Source organism: Triturus cristatus, chromosome 5_2 (genome assembly GCF_964204655.1).
Source record: "Triturus cristatus chromosome 5_2, aTriCri1.1, whole genome shotgun sequence".
NCBI lineage: Eukaryota > Metazoa > Chordata > Amphibia > Caudata > Salamandridae > Triturus > Triturus cristatus.
The window spans coordinates 503510055-503534936 of record NC_140588.1 but is presented as its reverse complement, the minus strand read 5'-3'; the positions used below and the strand labels follow the sequence as shown (position 1 = coordinate 503534936).

The 24882-nt window shown below is 43.2% G+C and overlaps 1 long non-coding RNA gene across 1 annotated transcript; it reads right to left on the bottom strand.

Annotated features, from left to right (window-relative positions):
* Positions 1 to 7839: 7839 nt before the first annotated feature.
* On the bottom strand, positions 7840 to 11114 carry LOC146823220 (uncharacterized). Its single transcript, XR_014962144.1, has 3 exons — positions 11013 to 11114; positions 9715 to 9751; positions 7840 to 9627 (listed from the first exon to the last, which is right to left on the bottom strand). It is a non-coding gene; the product is annotated as an uncharacterized LOC146823220 (long non-coding RNA).
* Between the last annotated feature and the right edge of the window lie 13768 nt (positions 11115 to 24882).

Sequence of the window (24882 nt, the reverse complement as noted above, 5' to 3'; positions counted from 1 at the left end):
GAATGAATGGACAAGGCTAGTCCTTTGGAGCAGAGAAATTAAAACAAAAATGATTTTATACAAAGGCACCCTAAAGGGGTGGGGCATTTAAGTTTTTGACTCTCCGACAACTAGATATCCAAAAGCGTTTTCACAAATGGACCAAACAAAATCAGACAAATACCTGGCAACAGAATGTCTGTCAGAGAAAAGATCAGTTCTTACAGATGTCAGAGGACCAGAGTTTATAGGTAATCCCAGCCAAGGGATATTGATATCAAGAAGCTTCATTAATTAAACCTTGAAAGTTTTCCAGAAGTGAGAAAAAGCAACTATAAAGGGACTCCTCAAAAGGATAGTAGCCACTGTACCTAAAATGTAGCCTTAAGGACAGCCCGATTGTTGAAACTCAAGCAGGCCTGACAGTGTGCTCCTTGGACATCAGAGGACTTAATAGTGTGCTCACAAAACCATAAGTAATGCGTTTCTTATATCGAAATGACACAGGAGACCTGGCAGATGACTGGTAGCTGCTGGCAAGACTTTATTGAAAGATTCGCTCCAGCCCTCACATCACTAAAGGAGGACACCCCTCGGGTAGAGTGGCTTTGCATATAAGTAAAGATTTGGAGGCTAATATGACCCCAGTCTATATAGCTGTGGGTGATTTTGTACCAGCCAAACTTCATTTTAAACATCCTCCAGCATATGGCAAGTTAACAGTGATTGTTGGTAAAATGTATGTCAATCCACTGTTGGCAAAGAAGAAAACACAACTTAAAAACATAGTTGCTGTTGTGAGCAATCGGTGGATGAGACACCCAGAGGCTATGTGGATGCTGGCAGGTGATTTCAACTCAAACTTACTGGACAATGCTAGTACACCAATTTGGTAACAAATAGATGATGCAGAATGGAGAAACTCGCCAGTAACAACGAACATCGGCAAACCTGATCAGGCTGGTGCTGCAGCTGCAACTCCGATGAACGACTTCATAGTATCAAAGGAAGAATTCCCCCAGATCAACCGGCCTCGCACACCCGAATCCCGTGTAACCAGTTGTCAACTCTGCACTACACTTGGGTCGCAGTGCAATACTCCTCGAAAATCAAAGCTTTTATGGTGCTTCATACAGGGTTCAGTGATCACACGGTTTTAATGAGCCAGTTCAAATACGGAGGTCACCACAAAGAACCACTGAGTCTATTACGAACCCGGGAGGGAGGCACACCAGTTAAGAAAATCAGATGCAAAACAGCACCCGAATGAGGTGTTTTCGGAGGATTGAAACTGAGTTCAAAGGCATGGCTGAAGGCTGGCACATAGCCATCAGGACTCTTCAATCAATCAATCAGGCGTTTGCTTAGCGCGACTACTCACCCGTAAGGGTCTCAAGGGAGGGTCTGTTGAAGAGCCAGGTTTTGAGGTTTCTTGCGAAGATGGGGAGCGATGTTGTCTGTCTTAGGTGGAGAGGCAGGGAGTTCCAGGCTTGGGCCACGAGGAAGGAGAAGGAGCGGCCTCCCGATCTGGTCTTTCTGGTGCAGGGGACCACAGCGTAGGAGAGCTGGACAGATCGTAGGATCCTCTGGGGTGCGTGGAATTTGAGTCGACTGTTCAGGTATGCTGGTCCGTTGTCGTGGAGGGCCTTGTGGGCATGGGTGAGCATCTTGAAGGTGACTCTAGCTTCGATGGGGAGCAAGTAGAGTGTGCGCAGGTGCTGGGAGATGTGGCAGTGTCTTGGCAGGTCAAGGACCAGTCTTGCGGCGGCGTTCTGGATGTTCTGTAGCTTGCGGGTGATGTTTTGTTTATTCCGGCGTAGAGTGTGTTGCCGTAGTCGAGTCTGCTGGTGACCAGGGCGTGAGTGACGATCTTTCTGTGTTCAAGGGGGATCCATTTGAAGGTCTTATGTAGGAGGCGAAGGGTGTGGAAGCAGGATGACGAGACGGAGTTGATCTGGCGGTCCATTTTGCGCTCAGAGTCCAGGATGATTCTCAGGTTGCGTGCGTGGTCTGTTGGGGTGGGCGGGCTTCCAAGGACGGGGGGCCACCAGGTGTCGTTCCATGCATCAGGGTTTGGGCCCATGATGAGTACTTCTGTTTTGTTGGTGTTTAGTTGTAGGAAAACTGTTTTTCATCCATTTGGCGACGGCTTCCATGCCTTCTCGAAAATTATGTCTGCGGTATTGTGTTCATTGGATAGGGAGAGGATGAGTTGGGTGTTGTCTGCGTATGACACAATGTTGAGTCCGTAGGTGCTGACGATGGGGGCGAACGGAGCCATGTAGACGTTGATGAGTGAAGGGCTGAGGGAGGACCTCTGGGGGACTCCGCAGGTGGTAGGTGTAGGGTCGGAGAGGAAAGAGGGGAGCTTGACCCGCTGCGTTCTGCCAGAGAGGAAGGAGCAGATCCAGTTGAGGGCCTTGTCTTGGATCCCTGCATCGTGGAGTCTGCGTATTAGGGTGCGGTGAGAGACTGTGTCGAACACCGCTGAGAGGTCGAGGAGGATGAGGGCTGCTGTTTCTCCTTTGTCCAGTAGGGTGCGGATGTCGTCTGTTGCAGCGAGGAGGGCGATTTCCGTACTGTGTTTTTTTTCTGAAGCCGATTGGGAGGAGTCGAGGATGTTGTGATCTTCGATGAATGTGGGGAGTTGGCTGTTGATGGCTTTCTCGATGACTTTCGCTGGGAAAGGGAGTAGGGAGATGGGTCTGTAGTTTTTAAAGTCGGTGGGGTCCGCCAAAGGATTCTTCAGGAGGGGGTTGACCTCGGCATGTTTCCAGTCGTCGGGGAATGTGGCGGTTGCCAGGGAGCGGTTGATGGTGTGGCAGAGCATGGTTGCGATGGTGTAGACGACTCTGTTGAAAATGTGATGGGGTCAGGGGTCCGTGGGGGCCCCGGAGTGGATTGACTTCATCATCTTCAGTGTATCTTTGGTGGTGAGGGCTGTCCAGTTGTCGATCGCTGGCTTCAGGGTGTCGGGGGTGGTTGGTGAGGGTTCAGTGTGTTGGTTGTCTTCATCGAAGTTGTCGTCGTAGATGCTCTTGATTTTGTGGTGGAAAAAGGTGCTGAGTTTGTCGCAGAGGTCTTGTGAAGGAGGGATGTCGGTGGACTCGCTGGTGGGTTGGGCGAACTCCTTGATGATGGTGAAGAGTTCTTTGCTGTTGTGTGCGTGATTGGAGATTCTGTCTTCAATCACTTTTTTCCTCGTTTTTCTGATGAGTTAGTGGTAGGCGTTGGTGGCGGCTCTGAAGTTGTTGTAGGCTTCTTTGGATTTGGTGTTCCTCCAGGCCTTCTCGAGGCGGCGGCAAGTGCATCTGGACAACCTCCACTTTGTGAGACCCTGCTTGGACACAAAAATGTTTCTTCACAATAGCCCACAAATAAGTGAAAAATCAGACTTCTGCAAAAAAGTTAAACTCTGCAGTAAGACATCTGACTTGAGATGGTACCAATAAGCATGCTAGAACCACCCTGTATAGGAGAAATCTTTGGGAGGTGAAACAAAATTGACAGGGGAAACAATGGCTAAAATTGTTTGAGGCAGCAAAATCATTTAACCTGCATGTATTTTGGCTCCTTGTCCCTCAATTTCTAAGGCCACACAAACTTCCAGCGTATAGCAACATTATAGTCGCATCATGGTCTAGATATATTGCTACCTTGTATGCGGTGGATGATTTAGCAGCTCAAGAGGGCAGACAAACCACTGAGCATGAAGTATCTGCTCTAAATTATGACACAATACTAATAGGAATCAAGTAAATGAGGGCCTCGGGTGCCCCTGGGCAGAATGGACTGACAACTATTATATTTAAAACAGCTAGTCATGAGTGGCTGGATTTGCTGTTCCCACTATTTAAGAATTGTCTGCTTTTTCCTGAAAGTTGGAGAGGATCCATTCTTACACCCTTACACAAGAAGGGCCCCGGAGATCAACCAGAAAACCATAGGCTCATAGCCTTGCTGGACGTGGATGGCAAAACATTCACAAAATTACTTCCTAAAGATCTGGAGCAAAGGACAACGGCCAATGAGCTAATTCTACATACTCAGACGGGCTTCTGAAAAGGATGTGGGACCAAGGACAATCTGATAACAGTGGCTGCTCTGTCGGAAGCAGCATTGGAACAAGGCACTCCACCTCTGTTCACAGCATTCATAGACTTCTCCACCCCCTTTGTTTGCATGAACAGAGGCTTAATATGGACTTAGATGCAAAACTAGAAACTACCGTCTCCACTGCTAATAGCTATAATCAGTCTCTACTCACAAACATGGGTGTGGCTACAAATAACATCCAACTGAGTCATGAAGGACATGATTGCAACATCAATGGGGGTGAAGATAGGTTGCATCCTGGCAAACTGTACTTTAGCCAGCATTAATGTCCATTTAGCAAAAGTGAGAGAATAGCGGGCTTAAAAATCCAACTTCTTCAATACACTGATGATACTATCATCTTTGACAATACCCAGGTAGGCCTCCAGGCCTTTGCTGACTGCTTTGGAGAACTACAGCAAATTAATTAACATCCAAATAAACAGCGCTACAAGTAAGATCCTAGTACTAAGCAGGATAGTCTATAGCAAAGGTGCTTGGTATTTGTCTAATAGGACGCTGCAGAGAGTAAAAACCATCAAGGACCTGGGTGTTTGCCTTAAATGACGAGGAAGTTATACTATCTGTAGGAAAGTAGGATCTGCTTTAATGCTTACCCCCATTTTTTGCCTGGTGCTATGCTGTTTCTGACTAGTTTGACTGGGATTCTGCTAATCAGGACCCCAGTCCCTCTGCTTTCTCCTTTAAATTGTTATGGTAAGTACTTCGGTACATCCCAGATTGGATACTGGGGTACCCTTATAAGTCCCTAGTAAATGGTACTAAGGTACCAAGGGCATAGGTACCCCAGGGGTCCCCCATGGGCTGAAGCATGTATTATGCCACCCATGGGAGACCATTCAAACTGCCATTGCAGCCTGTGTAAGCTGGGGCTAACCCCACTTATGAAAGATTAAGGTTCCCTATATCTAGGGTCACTGCACTTAAAACCTATGAGTCACCCCTACAGAAGGCCTTTTCAATCCTTAAGGCAGGTGCTCAGTTCTAAGTGTGAGGTTGCCCCTGCATGAGCAGGACACCCCTGCAGCCTTTGGAGTCCATTCTCCTGGTTTGTAAGTGAGACAGCCATATAACATATAGAGGGGCACCGCATCATTACGCGATGACCATCTCGAAACTGGCTGTAATGAACCCCATCATGTTTGGCATCAAACATGTTGGAATCATACCATCACACCGTAAATGGTATGGGAGGTATGATTCCAAGCACTGTAAAGGCTCTCCGCTAGGCCCTCAGTGCTCCCGGTACCAGTCTTCTAGACCTGGACAGCACAACATGGCTGCTGCCGACCAGAGACACGATTCTGCCCTCCTACTGCTGAGCCAAGCTCAAGCAGGGGAAGGCAGAACAATAGGTATCCTATTACAGGAGCGTTTAGTGTATTGGGGCCGGGTGAGAGCGCTTGCCGGTGCCACTCACTCTGCTTGAATGGCACATTTGGTGCCCTCCTTGCATAGTCCGGTTCAAACCAGCTCAGGGAGCTGTTAACTCCCACTCTGGCAAAAAACTGGACAAAGGACATGGGAGTATCCTCCCCACTGTCCAACCCCTCCCCTAGGAGGGAACCCTGAGTCATCCCAACCCTTTCCTTAGGGTACTTAAGGGCTTACCTGAGGGTGGGTCCCTAGATTCGTCATGGGACACAATTCATTTCAGACACCACTTCAACTTCGACCATCTGGGCACTCTGGACTTCGATCTGGGCATCAAGGCTGCAACCGGGAAGACTCCTGCTGCTTCTGATCTCTGCGCCATGCTCCCCTGCTGCAACGTCCGTGCCTGTGCTCCATACAGGAAACCTTCCAAGGCCTGTGGGCATCCAAGACACCTGAAGGAATTTCCCTTGAAGTGAAGGAGTCACTTCCCTGCATCTGCGGGCACCGCAACTAAGCTGACCGGTCTGCTGATCCTAGGCTCCCACGGACTCTCGTCGGAGCCGCAGGAACCGAACCCCTGTGCACCGCGTTGACTTGCCGTTGCAAAGGCTTGTTGGCTTCCTTCCAACAAGATCTTCAAGTTCCAAGTATCCCCAACCTCAGGCATTTCCAGTGACCTGAATCTTTGACCACATCGTATTGCTTGCACCATGGGCCTGCTTCTTTGGTAAGCTGCTCGAGGTCCTCCTGCGACTACAGTGCCTCCGGCCTGTGGGTCCTGTTGAGGGTCACCTTTGAATTCTTTGGACTCCCCTGGTTGCTTGGGGCATGCCCTGATTCCCTTGCTTGTGGTTAGTCTCCTGGACCTTTCTGGTCCCAACATTGCACCTTTTTCAACTTCCACATTGGTTGCAGTTGCCAAGGCTTGTTGGTACTCCCGACAGGCACCGACCCCTCAACTCTCGACATCCGACATGGTACAACTTGTGTACGGCTCCTGGTCTTCCACAGCATCACCTGGTCCACACAGCTGCAGTTCCAAGGTCACCGTCAGCTCTCATGCAACACCCGATATCAGGTGGCATTCGTCTTCTGTGCCTCCTGGTCACTCCTGAAGGGCATAGACGCTGTCCCCTCTGCTTGCAGGTTCTTCACATCTTGAATTCACCTTTGGGTTCCACCGGACACTTTCACCTTCTCCAGCAGCGGCATTTTCCTGAAGTCTCCCACTGAGTTCGACAACAGTTTCCGACACCACTTCACACCTATGCACCTGGCTTCTCTGGTGCAGGTGGCCTGGTTCCAAGGTTATCCACAGATGGGGTGGTTCTCCAAACTCTTGTCTTCCATGGGGTTTCTTCAGGGTCTACTGGGAACGGTCCTCTTTCTTTAAAATTGCAACTGCGAATTACATGTTGATTTGTACGGAGATCGCCGTCATGTTACTACACTACACAGGACCTCTGTGGGGCTCCTAGATACTCATCTTGGGTGGTTCCTCCGGTCCCTTGCACTTCTACGTCCTTTGAGTATTGTCTTGATTCGAGTCGTGGTTTGCATACCACTATTTTAGTATATGGTTTGGTCTCCCCTGGCGACCACTGTGTATTCTATGCTACTTACCTTGTTCTAATACAAAGTACTGTGTGCATTGTGAATATCTCCGGCTAGGAGATATCTGTATGTGTTAGTGCGAGTCTTATAATAAATACATATTTTTATAAATACACTGTGTGGTTCTATTTCGCTTAATTTATACCTATAAGATTATGTTCTGGTAAAGCAAGCTGCTTTACACTCCTGGACTAAGCCTGAAGGCTGCTCTCCACAGCTACCAATTAGAGAGCTTGCTAAGGTTGACTAAGACCACTAAAATCACCATAAGGGTTGCCTGAATCAGTGCAAGGTGTCCACTTACATAATTGTACATCATATACGGAGCCAGCCTCTCACACTGTCCATCTATCCTCTCAGAAAAATGCCTGTGTGGCATTGATATCAACTTTTTGCATGCTCCTTCAAAAAATGAACAGCCCCAATCAAGATCATCAATCATAAACTAATGCCAACTTTGAAATTATGAGTGTTTACATTTCGGGATCGCCTTGAGACATGGCTGGATCAAGCTCAAAATAAATGTTATTGTTCAGTATTTGCCCTTCCAAATGCTGCCCCCACAGATTGGAATTAAACCAAACTAGGTGAACTTGATTCTAAAAGCACGCTTTCTGGCATATGGTTTAAAAGCGAAGAATTTAATCAATGGTACCTTGAAACACACAATTTGGCAAATGTTTATAGCATAAAAAACTAGGATGGTATAAATATTTGAGATCCTCAATTGATAACGTGAAGGCTAAGGATGTCTGGGAATTCTCCATACCACCCAAAACACTAAGTAGAATACTCCTGAAACAGGCAAAATTAATTTCAATAGATCTCAACATTGAAGCTGTAGACAGTATTGCCTTTACAATCACATCCATATAATGAAGGCAGTATAATAAATTTTCTGGATTATCTGCTGAAACTCTCTTTGGTTGTGCTTTATTGTGGTTTTGTCAGAGGATGAATGCAAGAATAAGTCAGTGCATTGATGAATGGATGCATGAGTGCAAAGATGAGTGACAAAGGGCATGCATGATGACTTCTTGAGTGCCTAAGCCCATCAATGACACAAAATACACTTTCATTCATAAGCCAGACCTATTGGTATTGCCAGTGCTTGTTTAATCTCTTTATGCCTCCCAAAGGAAGCTAATGTTTCAGCTGATGAGCCTAAATCACTCAAACGCACCACTGATTATCTTGCTTTTTACTTTCTATGGAGTTCTATTTCTTATGTTTTTTAAAAGGGCACAGCATGATTGGAATTTACTTATGGACTACATGCTTTGGTATGCAAGGCCCTTCTTAAACCAGCATTGATAAAGCCATTTTGCAATGAAAATCTGCAGTATTATATGTATGGAGAAGTGCTGTATGTCAATCTGTAAAGATGTGTGTGTGAAAGGGGTACTTTAACATGTTGGTAGTCTCAACAAGGAGGACATGGGTTAGAATATAAATGGTGCCTCAACTTCATTTTACCCTCCCGAACATGTATAGTGTAGGGGTGTATAAAGGGACAAAGGGGCCGATTTAGACTTTGGAGGACAGAGTACAGTCTGACCATGTGGCAGATGATATTACCTCTGCAACCCTGAAAGACTACCAGCCACCAAACTTAAAGATGACCCCTAGTCCAGGGGTTATCTCTGTATACTGAAAGTAACAACCATCACAACATTTCCCTTCAAGTTGCAAAAGGTTTGGTGGATGGTTGCTGTTGGTTTTGATGACAATCCACCAAACCTTTAAAAATGTTTGTTTTTCAAAACAAACTCCCAAAGTGGGAGTTGGTAATGAAAAACAAAAAAACAAATGACTAACACTGCATTTCAGTCATTTTATTATTTTTCTGCCCTTCACCACCAGATTTTTCCTGGCAGTGATGGCCAGAAAAAAAGAACATTGCGCCATCCTCCCAACAATAGGGTCCTCCAACAGCCCCTACTCCATTAGGTTATCGGAAAGCTTGCAGTCAACAGTGCCCCTGTTACTCTAAATGAGGTGGGTGGGACCAAGAGTTTGTCGAGCAGGGTACTCCACCATGTTTGCAACAGAGTAGCCTGTAAGTTAAACTACAAATCAACCCTGAAGTCCTCTGACTCATAACTTCTCAAAATGTATTTTGAAATCTAGTGAGCTTCACAAAGAGTGGCGATCATGTTATACTTTTAGTGAATATTCCCAACATTCCTCAGCAGTGCTTCTATAATTTTATTAGGGCAGTACTGTTGGACACCAGGCCCTAACTGGAGGACTTATTGATTGATTGGCCCGCTCGTCTACCGATATTGTGCCTGTAGGAGGACTTGACCCTGAACGTGTGGGCCTGCTCGAGACTTTGCAGTCTTGCAAGAACTGACAGCCATTTTGTGTATGGCTACTCTATTTAAGCCAAACCCAAATGGCCAATCGAGCTTGTTCTCCAGCGATCTTCAGAGGGGAAGGATTTCCTTGGTAGTGTGCAACCCAAAACAACCACGTATCTGTTTTCTTTTATTCAGAAGCATCCAACCTCCACAACAGCAGCAACCAAGTGGTGAACACCTGGGGAAAGAAACAACAAGAGTAAGAAATGAGTAGAAATTGGAGAATAAGTAAGGCACATGCGCCTAAAGAGAAGTGAACACTTACTTTGTGATTTCCTTGCAAGGTGGTGGCACAGTGGTACCTTGAAAGATAAAGAAAGAGGTTAAGACAGATTTGATCTTAGTTTGAACATGCACATTTTGGGAATAAATACTTTTTGAGATGCGAAGGAAAAACACAATATTAAATGTTTAATAATGTACATTTTTCTGATTGGTTTTAAAGCAAGAAAGCAGCTATAGATTTGCAACATTGACAGTAAAGAAACATTATTCTGACGAATAGACATTACTTGTTGAAAGGTCAATGAATGAAAACAGCTTGTGAATAAACCCTAGAACTGCATAACTAATTTAGATACAAGAAAACATTTCAAAAGTTGAAAGAGAAATACCATGTAATACTATACAAAAAGTACAGGCTAACATTTGTTGGAGCAGAGACATAAAACAATATTTGGTTTATGATATCAGAATTTCTGTCTCAGCATCTCTTATAAGAAAAGTCCCTGCACTCTAATGGGCCCTTGGTCTCTGGACCTAGGACACAGGCAAGAATAAATCAGAGGCTGCAAATTAAAAATAAAGTTTCTCATTACAGATTAATAATCAATTCCTAAGAGTCAATGATGAGATTTGTTGTGAATTTGAAGAATTCTACTCAATTCTTTTATGCAATGATCTATTTATTTGGCATCAGTTATTTCTCAATAGAAAACAAAACATATAGCATAAAGAGTGTTCCATAAGTAATTCCCTATTCTAAATATTAAGGCAAGAAAAGTATCTTGAATTTATAAGGAGTTCGAAATCAAGAGGTGTAAACATAAAGCTTAAAGCCATACAAATAACATAAAAGCAAAAAGGTTCAGCACTTTATAGTATAATAATGAAATAATGCCCAAAGCAGTGAGCACACAAAATAGACGTTCAGATTCCAATTGTTTTTCTTTTTTTTCAAAGTTGTTCTTTATTGGGTTTTAAAATTCAAACGACCATAGCCGACGCGTTTTGTCTCACACTGAGACTTCTTCAGGGCTATTGAAAAAAACACATATAAACACACATTTAAAACCAAATCCACATATATACAAAAAAATAAATATATATTTTGTTTTCTATGAGAAGATGCACTAAGTAAATTCACATGTGAAGCACCATTACAGCTTTATAAGATCTGATTGGGACTATCATTTTTGCCCATATACTAGATATTGCTTGGCCTGATTACATATGCGTTCAAAAAGGAACGCTCTTATAGATGATTTAAAATATTCAATTCATAATATGGTAAAACCATAAAGTTTTGAGAAATGGTCTACATGGTTAATGTTAGTGTCCTACCTCATTCAAGTCACAAGAAGCGCAATTGTATAGATGAAAAGTAGTTCAACAAGATGCCACGGTTCCCATGTTCAAAGGAATTTTATACAGTGTTCGTTTCCTAAAACCACAAATACATATAGCATAAGTGCATATCCATTCCCATCAATTTATACAAACATATACGTATACACGGCGCTAATAAATATTTATACATAATGGTGGATACATGATATAGTGATATTCGCAAGATGTTTTTTAGATATCACATTCAAAATTACATTATAGAGAAGGAGATTAGCAGCTACCTCAATCATATTCACATTGAGACACAAAAAGAAGCAACAAATTCAATAGCTGTTTATGTGCAAGTTTGAAGAAAAAGCAGGATTCTACCTAAAAATTAGTCATAATTAATTAATTTGCCACAATCATAGGTATCAAGGAGGCACTATGTCCGACAATTTGCGTTATGAAACCACATTGGCATAGAAGTTATATTGATATTATTAAAGAAATCATTACTGAGTTACAGATTTGTTTCACATCAAGCCATTTTTTAATTCATTTTTTAAGGGTTGAAACAAAGGCAATGATTTTGGTAGTCATGCATTTTTAATGTGTGTGTGAGTTTCAATAGTGCACTTCACCAAATGATAATAATAATGTCATACTACTCATTCTATATGAACATAGGATCATATGGGCATACAATTATATCGTAGCATGAATAGTGATTTTTATTTATATTAAGCGAAACAATATTCACATGAGCTTAAGGTAAATTGGCTACATGTGATGGAGCCTTATGTCTATGGTGTAATTTAGTCAAAGGCCCAGAAAGAGACCTGTGATGTGGCGCAAATTAGTTTCACATGAAACCATTTCTTAAAGGGTAAAGCACGGATAATGATTTTGATAGTCATGCATTTTTTATGTTTGTGTGAGTTTCAATAGTGCATTCCTTCCAATAATAATAATGATATTATGCTACTCATTCCATATGGTCATATGCGCATACAATTATATCACTACATTAACAGTGATTTTCATTTATATTCGGCGAAATAATGTTTACATGAGCTTGGGGTGAAATGGCTAATTATGATAAAACCTTTTATTTGTAGCGTAATTCGGTAAAAGGCCCAGAGAGAAAGACCTACAATGTTGCGCATTTAATAGCTACATTTAAAAGAGTCTTTTGTTTGTAGCCTGATCGAGTCAACAGCCAGGAAAGAAGACCTATAATATTATACGTTTCCTAGGCATTGTTTGTTTCAACGTGTTTGACGATTGAAGTTGCACGACGCATTGTCTGGGTTTGATTCGGTAACATCGTCATGTGTTGCCATTAGGGACATTTTCTGTATGAGAGAAATGTGTGGTAGCGAACGTCACCTGTGAAATTTTGGTCTTAAGTACCAGGAGTCCAAAAGGCACGCTGATTACGCCTATCACTGGAAAGGTAATAGGTGTTCCCTAAGCTTGCTAGAAGGATAAAGTAGAGGGAAGTGCTACTTTATTAACGTGTGTCATAATTCTGTATTAGAAGAGACTGTTCACTGTTCTCGGGGAAGACAGAATTCTATGTGAATGAACTACATTTTCCGTATGAAAGTACGTGAATGAAATAGCTTTCAGGTTAATTTTGACTCTGGTTTTATTTCTCAGGAGCATTGGGTCTCCAACTAGGTGTCTTAATTCTGGAGAAACGATTAGCTAATGCTTGTTAGAAGGGTAAGGTAGAGGGATGTGCAACGGAAGTAATGATTCCGTAGTAGGGCAGAGGTAAGTGCTGCTCTCGGGAAAGACGGAATTCTTGTAAGAAAGGTCATTAACTATTCTTTGGTTAGCGAAGCGGACAATGGTGGCGTTTTTTATGTCGTTACTAACAGATTTGTAAGTTGAAAGAACATAAAGAAAAGTTATCCATACATTTTGTAAAGGAGGGGTCAACAGGAGCAGGAGCTGCGACAGCGAGAAAAGCTGATGTCAGAAAAGCCGCGCTGGGATTGGCTAGTCAGTAAGAAGCATAGACGCCCCTGATTGACGTGTTAGTGCATGCCGCACTAGGAGTGTAGAATTACAGGGTGACGTAGACACTGCTGATTGGTGCATCGGTGTGAGACACGCTGGGATTGGAGAATTGGAGAAGTGACATAGACGCTCCGGATTGGTGCGTTAGTGTGAGTCGTGCTACGATTGGTTAAAATAACAGAACAGTCGTAAGGGAAAAGACTAAGACTACAAGAAAGACAAAATGATGTATTACGATCAACCAGAAAAGGAGAAAAAGACCTGGTTTGGAAAGATCAAGAGTTTATTCGAAAAGGACAAACCGATAGTGACTAGAGAGGGACAGTTGCTGCCTCCCTCCACGGAAATCGCCCGCATCCTTCATGGTTGCAAAATACGGGGATCATTCATGCATTTGGTTGGATAATTGGGCAAGGTACACAAAAATGACGGAGTTTTGGCATTTCCAGAACATGGTTCATTTAATTTAGCAGTTTTGAGTAATTTGAGAGAGAGAATGATGACTCTAGAACCGAGACCTAGACCAACACAGTTTGAAGCATTGACGGAATGGGAAGATGAGATGCATGACAGAGAAAGACAGAGAAGTGGAGGAAGATATAAGTATATGTTTGGTAGATATGGGCATGACACTCATGATGAGAAAATGAGAAGATGGCGGAATGCAAGTATGACTGAAGGTCCGTTTCCTGCGAGAACTGCTGAAGAAATTGGAGGTAAAAAATGTATGAAAAAGAGACATAATATAGAACCAAGGGGGTATGGAGTGAATGAATCAGAGGATGATGTTCTTGATGACATGTTTTATAAAAATCCACCTCCCTATCGACCAGAATCTGAAATGTTGACACCAAGTGCCCCAATGAGAGAAACTTTGCAAATCATTAAGACTGAACCAGTACCCCTAGAAATAGAAAAAAATAATTCCATGAGAGAGATGGAGAGAAAACCAGGTGATAAAATGAGTGGTGAAAATTCGGTAGAATTAGCAAAAACAACATTAGAATTAACAGAAAAGATAAGAGAATTGACCAAAAATTTTGAAGCTGTAACTGTTCCAGTGACAAAAGGCCCTGTGATGCCTATTTTTGACAAACAGAAAGATAATGGACATTGTTTAACAGTTCCTTATAACAGTAATAAACAGATTAAGAAGCCAAAGCAGAGCTTAAATGAAAATCAATGGAGACAAACAATGAGTACGATCGAGCCAAATGTTTTGAATAACCCATTTCTAGGCCCAAATGTAGCAGAAAAACCTACAATGACAATGGAATCAGTATTAGAAACTCAAAGGGACTTAGAACGAAATAATTGAGAAAAACCAGTAGGCCCATCTTCAGAGGAACTGAGCGAATGGTTGAGAAGTCTGCAGAGAAAAGACAAAGAATTCCGATCAATAGATGTGGCCAAACTACGAATGGTACTGGAAGAGTTAATAGTAGGAACCCTCCCCACAGAAAAGTTAAAAACCTACCAGGATGAGGAGTTACTGTTTTTGTGTAAAAGCATAACTTGGAGAGCAAAAAATCTGCATGAAAGATTAGAAGAAGTAGCAAATGAAATGGGTATAGATATTGAAAAGGTAAAGGCCCTACGGAAACCATATCAAATAGATTTTACTGAAAAAGACATTGAAAATTTGAATACCACAGGACGAATAAGTCAGATTAAGGAAATAATTATCCTGTTGAGAAAATGGGGAGATGTGGATAAATGGAGAAGCAGATGGTATCGAAAACGAGATGATGCTTCAGATAAAACTTTTGCAGCTTTCCCTGTTAGAGAAAAGGAAAAGGTTGTAACCGAATGCCCTATGAGAGAAATTCCAGGAGGAGGATATGTACATGTTCCATGGACTAGACAAGATATTTTGTCATTCACAAATGATTTCCCTCGACTACGCGAAAAGTCCGTTGAGTGGTATAGGCAGGTGGACAGATTTGTAAGATTATCTAAAGTATTATGGATTAATTTAAACAGCCTATTTGACATAATAGTACCAGCAGATTTATGGACAGAGTGCAAAGTTATGATAAATTGGCCCACACAAGAAATCCCCTAGGGATCCAAAGACAGGAGCCCCTGACCCAGAGGTAATGAAGAAATACGAACAGGTTATTGCCTTTTTGAAAAATAAAGTATCTCCCAAAGAAACTGATTGGGTAAAAATTGACAGAACTCATCAGGAAAGTAAGGAGTCGGTACATGCCTACTACGAAAGGTTAATTTTGGCCTTTAAACAGTTCAGTGGTGATGAAAATTTGAGTGAAAAGGTTTTGAGTCATTTTGTATACAGATTTGTATATGGTCTACGTCCAGAAATTAGTGAAATGATTAAGCAACATACTGTAGATTGGGAAAATAAGAAAATAGATGAAGTGTTAAGACACGCAAAATATTACAGTGATGAGATTGAAGCCAAACAGCGTAAATTAAAAGAGACGGCTATGTGGGCACAAGTAAAAGTGGCAGAGAGACAGGAAGCCTAGTTAGCGGAACAAGCAAATAATACAGGCCCCAGAAAATTCATTCCTGGGAAAGGTAAAGGGAATTTTAACATAGAAGAAGCCAAAAAGAAATTCCCATGTCATAATTGCGGTAGAAAAGGGCATTGGAAATCCGAGTGTAAATTTCCCCCAAGTACTAATAATGAAAATGCATCATTGAATCCACAGGTGCAGAATGAGGTGAGTGGTCAACCGCAGCGACAGCAGCAGGTTGTTACCCAACAGAATCAGGTGCCCAAACCGCCTTTTCCACAAAGCAAAAACCCACATAAATACAGTAATGAGACAGGATTCTACAACGAAGAACAGGTAACTAAGCTGCCGCGCGCTAGCGCTGTTTTGTAGTATTGGCTACAACGCAACGAGAGCGAATCAGAAGAAGGTTATTAACGGTGCCGAAGGGAGGAAGACGAGTGCGTACTTGGCGCACCTCTAGAAGTAGACCAGACAGGCCCATTTGTGGACAGAAAGATAAATAATGAAAATATTACTTTCCTAGTAGATACTGGCGCTACTCGATCAACTGTTAGGTCAGCTGATATTAAGAATCTTCCTCTCTCGGATGAAACAATCCAAGTAGTTGGTGTGTCCAACAGACAGATTAAAACTTATCTGACAGGACCTGTAAAAGTTAGCATAGGGAAATTGCCTGAATGCACCGCTTTGTTGTGTACGATACAAGTCCTGTGAATTTGTTAGGAAGGGATTTGTTGTGCAAAATGAATTGCACTATTTTCTGTACCCCTGATGGTATAGCATTTGAGACTCCTGATGAAGATGTGTTGTATAAGATGACTATGGCAAACAGAGAAACTGAGGTTACTGAAGCCTATGCTGTATTTAACCCAGATGAATTACCTAAAGAATTGAAACAAACTGTGAAGGCAGAAGTCTGGGATTTCACGGGAGAAGATGTGAGACTAATGAGAAATGTAGACCCAGTAAAAATAACAGTGAAGGAAGGAATAAGCTATCCAAATGTCCCACAATATAAATTGACACCTGAGATAGTTGAAGGAGTTACCCCTATAATTGAGAAAATGATAAAACAAGGTATGTTGAGGGAAATAATGAGCAGTCCATGTAATTCCCCAATTATTTATTTATTTATTTATTTTGGCATTTATAAAGCGCGAACGAATACCCGTAGGCGTCTCGGCGCTAGACTGAACGACTGACTCTCCACAGCATGGAGAAGGACCCGGGGAATTACTGGTTAAACAACCAAGTTTTCAGGCTCTTGCGAAACTGCAATAATGATTTGCTTGATCTGATATGCTGAGGAAGCATATTCCAGATCTTGGGAGCTGCTACCGTAAAGCGGCGGTCACCCCATGAGACAGTTTTAGAACGTGGGACCATTAGATTATTAAGACTCGAGGATCTGAGTTGTCTAGTTGGTCTATAGAATTTAAGTTGGTCCTTGAGAGGACGTGGACCTTGGTCGTGTAGGGTTTTATAAAGTATACAAAGAGATTTAAAAGTGATCCTATTCTTAATCGTCAACCAGTGGAGTGTCTTGATGGTGTCTGAAATGGGTGAAAACTTGGGTGATCTTGTCAGGAGGCGTGCTGCCGCGTTCTGAATGGTTTGTAGTTTCTTTATAACTCTGGTTTGACCATTAAGAAAAAGCGAGTTGCAGTAGTCCAAAGAGGAAAGGACCAAGGAGGTTACCAGAGTTTTGGCAGCTACATCGGGAAGAACTGGCATGATTTTCCTTATCATCTTTAACTTGTAATGAGCGGTAGCTGCTACTTTGTTGGCATGTGCCATAAAGTTTAGATGATCATCAAAAATAATTCCCAGGTTCCTAACCTTGGAGGTCGGATTGGGTGGAGTACCGAACTCGGGGGGCCACCAAGGAACAGGCCATCTCGGAGAGAGGGGTTCAAAAATGACCACCTCCGTTTTGTCGGAGTTGAGCTTTAGGCAGTTCCCTGCCATCCACTCTCCTATCTGGTTCATGGTATTTTGAAAGCGTTCCGCCACTTCCGTTCCTTTATCCTTAATGGCCAATACGAGTTGTGTATCGTCAGCATAAGAAGTTAGGCTCATCCCAGATGCCTTTATTATACTTGCAAGGTCCGACACATAGATATTAAATAGCGTCGGACTCAGGGATGAGCCTTGGGGAACCCCACACGTAAGCGACAGCTTAGCTGACTGATATGGTCCCAGTGTGACCACCTGAGTTCTATCGGCAAGAAAAGACGCGATCAACTCTCTGGCTAGATGGTCAATGCCTTTCTTCCCGATACGGTCGACCAGGATCTTGTGGTCGACCGTATCAAAAGCCGCCGAGAGGTCCAGCAGTACAAGCAGCGCTGTCATGCCCTGATCACGGGTAGTTCTAATATCATCCGCTGCCTTGAGAAGGGCTGTTTCAGTGCCGTGGAATTTACGAAAACCGTACTGTGTGTCATCCAAGAGCAGGTTTGTTTCTAGGTATTCTGAGAGCTGCTGATTCATCGCCTTTTCTGCCACTTTAGCTAGGAAGGGAAGACTAGCTATGGGCCTATAATTCTTGAGTTCTTCAGTGTCCAGACTGGTTTTTTTTAATAGAGGTTTGATCAGCGTGTTTTTAAGGCAGTTAGGGTAGATCCCAGAGGTCAGTATAGTATTGCAGACCTGAGTAATGGCCGGGGCGGTAATGTCCATCGCCATAGAAAATACTGCAGGGGGGCAGGGATCCAGGGCCGAACCTGATTTAATAGATTTCATGATGGTAATTATTTGATCCGTGGAAAGGGTCCTAAAGCTAGTCAAGGAGCTAATGGATCTGGTGTGAGTAGGGGGGGCCTTGCTGATGTGATTTTGAGAGGAAAAGGCTTGGTAGATGTTATTAACCTTAGAGTAGAAAAATTCTGACAGTGCGTCACAAAGTGGTTGGGACGGGGGTGGGTGTAGGTCTGGCGCATTACCAGTCAACGTTCGTGTAATGGTAAACAGTTGTCTGCTAGAATTTTTGGATGTTTCGATTTGCTCGCAGAAGTATATTTTTTTGGTAGCCACGATCTTGGATTTGTAAGTGGCCAGGGATTCTTTGTAGATAATTTTACTTTTAGAGTCATAGCTTCTGCGCCATTGCCTTTCCTTGTTCCTGCTTATCTGTTTTAAGACTCTTAGTTCTTCGGTAAACCACGGAGCAGAAGGAGTGCTTCTGTTCCTGGAGTAACGTTTAGTCGGTACCAGATGATTAGAGGCCTCGCTAAACCAGTCGTGAAATTGGCTGGTAGCGATGATAGGATCAGCAGATAAGATAGGGTGGGTTTCATCTAGTAATGCTACAAGTTTGTTCCGGTCTAGACTCTTCCAGTCCTTGAAGGAGGATGTTATAGAAGGTACAGTGTTGTTCTTCGCTGCTTCCTTAATTTTTAAACTGCTGAAGATGGCATAATGATCCGTCCAAGGCATAGGCGTGTAGGCCCTCTGCGTTGGAGAAAATACCATCTAGCGTATGTCCTGATTTGTGAGTGGGGGCAGTAACTAGTTGTTTAAGACCCATGATTTCTAGGTCCGAAATGAGGGCAACGGTATCCCTATCCTCCAGCTGTTCTAAATGAAAATTCACATCGCCCATTATTGTAACAGATGCTTCTGTGGCTAAGACTTCTGTTAAAACACTGAGGTTGGTGAGGAAGTTTGCTTTGGTCCCCGGGGGACGATATAAAAGTACACCCTTAAAATTATAGAGAGCTGTAAGTTTTATATCGAAGTACATAGCTTCACAAGCGATAACTGGGATGGGTGATGTTCGAATTTTGAGGTGCTCTCGAATTATAATCGCTAGCCCCCCGCCCTTTTTTCCAAGCCTGTCCTGTCGATAGACTTTATAGCCGGAGGGAGCTGCCACCGCAAAGTCGGGACCTGAGGCGTCATCTGCCCAGGTTTCTGTGATGTACAGTACATCCAGGTTATTATCATTAATAAGGTCAGCAATTTCTTGGCTGTGTTTGACTAAGGAGCGTGCATTAATAAGTGCCATTAAAGTGACCACTTCATTGGTGTCATTCTGCTGGTTAACAGCGACCATAGTGTTATAGGTCCGATCATAATGCTGCAGTGTGGGCAGGTCAGGTAGGCGTCCTTATATAATAGTAAAGGATCATATATGGTGCATTGTGAGGAGGGGGCAGGATGAAGCTTCATAAGAGTTGAGCGGTCATATGTTTGCCTGATTTGAGAGGAGAACACAACAGGGGTCGTGGCCCTTGGCCCGGGACAGGCGCAGACGGGCTTGCCTTTGGCGCGCCTTCGGCGCGCCGCCGGCGCGCCCGCTGCTCTCGCCCGCTGCGCGGACGAGTGTTCCCCTCCATTTATCCGTGTGAGGAGGGCGTGGGCGTCGAGCAGCTGCAGCGCTACCCCTCCCTCACCCAAGATGGCCGGCCCCTTCCTTCACAGCGCGAGAGTATGACAGAGCGCGTGAGGAGTGATGGCAAGGCAGCGAGGCACAAGAAGTAGCAGCAGTGAGTTGTTAAAAAGTATTTAAAAAGGTTTGACACAGCGAAATAAACATCAATGGCTAAAATACAGTGCGATAAAAATTCTGAGCGCTAAGTGAAATCCCCCGGCTTCCGCCTCAGGGGAGAGACCAGTGTAAGTCAGCGGGATGCAGAAACTGACTGGCTAAATACTCTGGGAGGGCGTGGGCGTCGAGCAGCTGCAGCGCTACCCCTCCCTCACCCAAGATGGCCGGCCCCTTCCTTCACAGCGCGAGAGTATGACAGAGCGCGTGAGGAGTGATGGCAAGGCAGCGAGGCACAAGTAAGTAGCAGCAGTGAGTTGTTAAAAAGTATTTAAAAAGGTTTGACACAGCGAAATAAACATCAATGGCTAAAATACAGTGCGATAAAAATTCTGAGCGCTAAGTGAAATCCCCCGGCTTCCGCCTCAGGGGAGAGACCAGTGTAAGTCAGCGGGATGCAGAAACTGACTGGCTAAATACTCTGGGAGGGCGTGGGCGTCGAGCAGCTGCAGCGCTACCCCTCCCTCACCCAAGATGGCCGGCCCCTTCCTTCACAGCGCGAGAGTATGACAGAGCGCGTGAGGAGTGATGGCAAGGCAGCGAGGCACAAGTAAGTAGCAGCAGTGAGTTGTTAAAAAGTATTTAAAAAGGTTTGACACAGCGAAATAAACATCAATGGCTAAAATACAGTGCGATAAAAATTCTGAGCGCTAAGTGAAATCCCCCGGCTTCCGCCTCAGGGGAGAGACCAGTGTAAGTTATGGAACTGAAAAAGCATAATGGAAAGTTCAGGATAGTGCAAGATCTGAGAAAGATAAACAAAATTGTTGGGCCATGTTGTCCTATTGTACCAAATCCATCTGTGATTTTGTATTAGATTCCCCATGATGCAGAATGGTATACTGTAATTGACTTATGCCATGCTTTCTTTTCCATCCCATTGCACCATGACAGCCAGCAGATTTTTGCGTTTCGTTTTGGCGAGCGTATTTTGGCTTGGTGCCGAATTCCACAGGGGTATATAGAAAGCCCCTCAATCTTTAATCAGATATTGAAGAAATCCTTAGAAAGTCTAGAGATGCCCGAGAATTCAGTGTTAGTACAATATATCGACGACCTACTTGTGGCGTCGAAGACTCGTGAAGCCTGTGTAACGGACACTATAGCCTTGTTGAATTGTTTGGCTGATGGGGGACTTAAAGTGTCACCATCAAAATTGCAATTCTGTAAGAAAGAAGTACATTATTTAGGTCATAACATCGAAAAGGGTCTGAGGAAAATATCAATAGACAGAATCAGGATCATAAAAGGAATGAGAGCTCCTATGACGCAAAGAGAGGTGAGGATGTTTCTTGGAATGGTTGGATATTGTCGTCAGTGGATAAGCAATTTCTCCCTTATTGCAAAACCTTTGGTACGCTTGACAAGAAGTGATGTGAAAGATCCCATTGATTTGAACATAGAAGAATTGGCAGCTTTTAGACGATTGAGAGACGGTTTGTGTGAAGCGCCAGCATTGGGAATGCCCGATTACGAGAAGGAGTTTGAGTTGTATTGCGGTGAGAGGAATGGATGTGCACATTCTGTATTAATTCAGAAGCATGGAAAATTGAGAAGGCCAATTGCATACTTTTCATCAATGCTAGACCCAGAAGCTGTAGCCTTACCTGGGTGCTTGAAAGCAGTGGCTGCTACCTGTCGAAGTCTGGAACAGAGTGAATGAATTGTGATGGGATATCCTGTGAAAGTGTTTGTACCTCATGATGTGGCAATCCTTTTAACAAGGAGTCACACTCAATACATGACACATTGTCGGCTGACTAAATATGAAAAAGTCATATTAGGTGCAACGAATGTGAGCCTTGAGAGGTGTTTGAATGTGAATCCTTCAACGTTATTACCTGATGCTGAGAAAGTGGAAATCAGAGATGAAGCAGATCATGATTGTCTGGATGTACTTGACTTCTGTACCAAACCACGTCCGGACATAAAAGATGTACCATTACCAGAAAGTGATTTTGTGATGTTTGTAGATGGTTCCTGCCTAAGAACAGATGATGCAATGTTGAGTGCAGCATATGCCGTATGCACAGTTGCAGCAGTAATAGAAGCCTCCTACCTGAAAGGGGTAAGATCAGCCCAAGTAGCTGAACTTGTTGCCTTGACTAGAGCATATAAGATTGGGAAGAGTGTGAGGGTGACTGTGATAACTGACAGTCAGTATGGTTTTGGTGTGATGCATGATTTCGGTCAAATATGGCTACAGAGAGAATTTTGACATCAAGTGAAACTCCTATTAAGAATGCTGAAGTGGTTGGAAAATTGCTTGAGGCGATACAGCTGCCTAAGCATTTGGCTGTTGTGAAGTGCACTGCACATAGTCAGTCTGGTGATTACATCGCCATAGGCAACAAATACGCCAATGATATGGCCCAATACTGTGCACAAAATCAGAATTCCATTAATAGGGGAAAGGAGAAAGAAGTGACTTCTTGCACCTTAATGTTTACTAACATTGTGGGTACATGGGAGGAAGTGAGACAATTTCAGAAAGAAGCAGGAGATGAGGAAATGAAGCAGTGGGTAAAAGCAGGATGTGCACCAAGGGAGAAGGACCATGTGTGGGTTTATCGGGATGGAAGACCAGTTATGTCTGATAGCATGATGTCTGCCATGGCACGGATGTATCATGGACAGGGACACATAGGGAGAGATGCCATGATAAGGTTGTTTAAACAGACCTGGTACAATGCAAAATTTAGAATTGTAGCAGAAAGTCTTTGTCAGAGATGTCTTATATGTCAAAAATACAACCCTGGAAGAAAGACAGTGGTGAGTCTAGGAACAATAGGCCGAGAAGGAGGGCCTTTTACCAGAATGCAAGTAGATTTCATTGAAATGCCTCCTTGTAATAGGTTGAGGTATGTTCTAGTTATGGTCTGTTTGTTTTCGAGATGGGTAGAAGCCTACCCAACGAGAAGAAATGATGGAATCACAGTGGCCAAATTGCTTTTGAGGGAATTTATTCCCAGATTCGGGTTTCCAGTAACAATTGAATCAGACTGAGGAAGACATTTCCAGAATGAGATCATAAAACTGATTTGTGAAGCATTAAATGTACAACAAAAACTACATTGTGCCTATCGCCCAGAGGCTTCTGGTGTGGTGGAACAAATGAATGGTACTATCAAAAACAGGATAGGGAAAATGTGTTTAGCCGCGGGTATGAAATGGCCTGATGTCTTGCCTCTGGTACTCATGACTATTAGATCAATTCCAGACAAAACTACTGGGTTGAGCCCCCATGAAATTATCATGGGTAGAGCAATGCGTCGTGTTCATACCAGTCAACAAGCTGTTGCCTATAACTGATGACATGGTGTTGGATTACTGTGAAGGCCTGGCTGACGGAGTTCATTCTGTGTTTCATCAGGTTGGAGCGGATGCCACCACCCTTGAAAAGAAGCAAGCTCATGATCTGAACCCAGGGGACTGGGTAAGAATCAAAGTACACAGAAGAAGAAATTGTTTGGTTCCAAGGTGGGGAAAACCACGACAAGTGATTTTGACTATAAAAACAGCTGTGAAGTGTGCTGGAATCAGGAACTGGATTCATGCAAGTCATACATTGAAAATTCCAAATCCAGTGGATAGCACAGAAAGAGAATACTTTGATGAAACAGAATCAAGTACTGAATCAGATGAGGAAGAGACAAGAACAAAAGAAAACCCTGAAAGGGGGGAATCAGAGATAGATCTAACTGTTGTCCCAAAAAGTATTTCCTTGAAAAGGGGGTTACAAATCTCTGATACCAGCTCAGGCTCAGAGACTGAACAAGTAACTTTACACTTGAGAAAAGAAAAAGACAGCGAAAAAACAATTAAAGAAATTGTTGATAAAGAAGTTCCAGATGAAGGATTGAGAGAAATTCCATCTGAAATAACAAAATTAGATGGTCAGGTGCTAGATACAGAGAGAGAGGGAAAGATTTTTGCGGAAGACCCCCGAGGAGGTGTAGGGAATTGCAACATCCAATTAGAGAAAGGGACAAATAGTCAGCAGGAAGCTTGTGTGCAAGAAGCTCGAGGAGGGACAGAAGTAGGGAAAACAAAAGAAGCAAAAGAAAGAAAAGCTGTTGAAAAGAAAAAGCAAGTTGAAACAGAGTCAGAAGAAAGTGAAGAAGAAATACCAGAAGGTAGAGTCTTGAGGAAGAGAGCTTGGAGAACTGAAAGGAATGATAAAACAAATAAACTGAAAAGATCAGCAAGGGATGAAGTGTGGCCGAATAAAATAAAGAGACTGAGATATCGACTGACACAAGTAAACTCACCAAGAGCTGAACAGGTGAATGAAATAACAAGTCAAGAGAAATCGAAAGATGAAGAAATAGTGGTAATTGAAGAAAGCAAAAGAACGAGGAAACCTAACCAGAAGTAAAAGTCGCCGGAATGGACGTATGTGGCCCTGCCTGAAATAAAAGAAGAGGCGGATAGCCAAGAAGATCCAAAGGTGACTGTACCGGAAGTGGTTGAAGAAGACTAAGAATCGGAAATCCTGAGAGTTATCTTGTCCGATATTGGAGAAGAGACGGATGTTCAGGAAATTCTATATTCAGATCACGGAGGAAAAGTGAAGAATGATGAGATGTCAAACTGAATAAGTCAAGAATGCTGCTAATGGAAAAACAATAAAATACGGGAAAAGATAAAAACTGGCAGAACCAAGTAGGTGCTTAGAGCCTTGGGTTCGACAAACTAGTTGTGAAGTAGAAGAGGCTAGGTCAAAAGACACTGTTCATTTTTTACAAAATGGCAAACACAGATAGTAGAAAAGATAGATGTATATTTTTGAAGCGATGGTTTAAAATGTGTTGTTGTT